The 2,378-nt window shown below is 36.1% G+C and overlaps 1 protein-coding gene across 1 annotated transcript in view; it reads right to left on the reverse strand.

Moving 5' to 3' along the window:
* Positions 1-2,178, reverse strand: part of LOC144957246 (uncharacterized) — an 11,657-nt gene extending 9,479 nt beyond the window's left edge. The window contains exon 1 of the mRNA XM_078888327.1: positions 1,951-2,178. The gene's annotated coding sequence lies outside the window, so the exon portion shown is untranslated. The remainder of the gene's footprint in view (positions 1-1,950) is intronic.
* Between the last annotated feature and the right edge of the window lie 200 nt (positions 2,179-2,378).

Consider the following 2,378-nt stretch of genomic DNA (forward strand, 5'->3'; position numbering starts at 1 on the left):
CCTCCTTTTTAAAAATTGTTTTTGATTTAAATTCACGCTTGTACATCTGTTTTACGTTGACTTAATAACGTTAAAAAATGACGTGTCACAAACAGTTAAAAAAACAAAACAGAAGGATCAATTTAATGATATGCGTTTAGGTAAAACACTCACCTATGATACCCGTCAGATTAATCGTACCACGTTTCAAAACACAAAAATTATGAATAAGTTTTAACTTTAATATAGACCCTTGGAGGAAATTAAGTAAAGAACTAATATATCTATAGATAGAACGAAGTTGACGTCACTCAGGTCTTTGTTATTGTTTTTTGCCATCCGCGTTTATGAGTAATTCTCACTAAACTGTATTAACCAGACTATAAAAGTTCAAGGTTACACATAGTTTTATGTGTTGGTCCGTCCGTTATACTTCCGGATGGCATCTTAGCCAAGCGCATACTATCTATAGACTGGTAGATCCATCCACGAATGTTCTATAGCAGTCGTTCTCACTGTGTCATTGAACTCATATTGATACATGTCTTTAGGCAGAAGATGGATGGGTGGTGATGATGAAGGGAGGAAAAAGGCTGGAAGGGGGGGGGGGTGTTAGAGAGGGGTGAATCAAATATAACAACTGGGATTCTGTTGTCAGGGGCAACGTCAAAACAAACATACGGTGTGGTGTGATACTTTGATATAGCAGCTGTCTCGGAAAAGGGGGGGTGATGGAAACAGAAATTATTCATGGAGATGAGAGTACGTGAGCTTTTATACTATAGATAGTATGCGCTTGGCTGAGAAGCGCACAACATTGCCACCCGGAAGTATAACGAAACAACACACAACACTATGTGTAACCATGAACGTATATAGTTTGATTTATAGATAGTATGCGCTTGGCTGAGATGCTCACAACATTGCCACCCGGAAGTATAACGAAACAACACACAAACTGTGTGTATCCATGAACGTTTATAGTCAGGTTAATACGGTTTAGTGAGAATTACTCATAAACGCGGATGGCATAAAAAAAAAATAACAAAGACCCGAGTGATGTCAACTTCATTCTATCTATAGATATTGGGTAGCTGGCGACGTATACATATATGCAGGTCTGACATCTGAACCCACTTATGGGCCTAGTTTAACATTGTTGTAATGAACACTACAACAATTAGCCCATAAGGAATTGGATTGTCAGACTTGCAAATAACTGTACGTCGGTAGTTAGATCTGGCGGAGAGTACTTTGTGGTAGAATAGCGTCCTGTGGGAGGGATAGCAAGCAATTGCTATTATCCATTCAATCTTATAGAAACGGAAATAAACTTTGGATTCATATTATTATTATTGTTATTATTATTATTATTATTATTATTATTATTATTATTATTATTATTATTATTATTATTATTATTATTACGCTTGGCACATAGTTGAATCCTTGGAAAAGACTCTCTCACCGTAATCAGGTGTAAAATGAGTATCTGGCCGTCAACAGAAGCATTTATAAAGCGCACACTTCTACTCAAAGGTGCTCAGGGCGCTATGAACATAAAATACCTAATATATTTTTCCTTACATTCAAAGTTGTTTAAAACTGTCTGTGAATGATATAATACAAGCTATATGAGATTCTATAATTATAAACTATTGTATAAGTCATTTTAATGATAATTCCTATATTAAGCCTTTAAGAAAATAAGATAAGATATGATAAGATAGGAACTATAACAAAGAAAGTATTGGACTGGAACCCTCAGGGCAGAAGATCAAGGGGAAGGCCACGAGGAACATGGAGAAGAATTAAAGAAGCTGATAAACAGAGAAGTGGTAAGACATGGAATGAGATTTTTTAAAAGTTAGCTCAAGATAGAGAAGAATGGAAACTGTTTGTCTGTGGCCTATACCCTGACCCAGGGTGAAAAAGGCAATGATGATGATGAAGATAGGATAAGTTACTCACCAGATTAGAGAAATAGTGAACACACTGCTTTCCTTTACTGTATGAACTCCACTGGCTCCCAGCTGAAGAACGTTTCAAATATAAAATCACTTGGTAGTTCACGATTTAAAAGTAAAAAACACTTGACAACATTATATTAAAGTAGGTTAATCAAACGGAATAGAACAGCAGATAAATAGTTACACGTGACTCAACGTGTAACCGGGTTGTTGAAAGCTTGTGAATAGAACACTTATTTCTGTTTACAGCAATGTTGAAAATCTGAAATGTCTTTCTAGTTGTGACATGACTTTATAGCGCTCATTCTTTTCTTACCTGCATGTAAGACACCTGAGGATTGTTATCAAATTTCAAGTTTTTCATCCCATAGGGGGGAATATTTGTCTTTAGGGTCTAATCCAAGGAAAGACTGGAAATAAGCCAGGCGT

This window comes from Berghia stephanieae, chromosome 11 (assembly GCF_034508935.2).
Source record: "Berghia stephanieae isolate SIO BIC M18660-M18661 chromosome 11, UCSD_Bste_1.3, whole genome shotgun sequence".
Classification (NCBI taxonomy): Eukaryota; Metazoa; Mollusca; class Gastropoda; order Nudibranchia; family Aeolidiidae; genus Berghia; species Berghia stephanieae.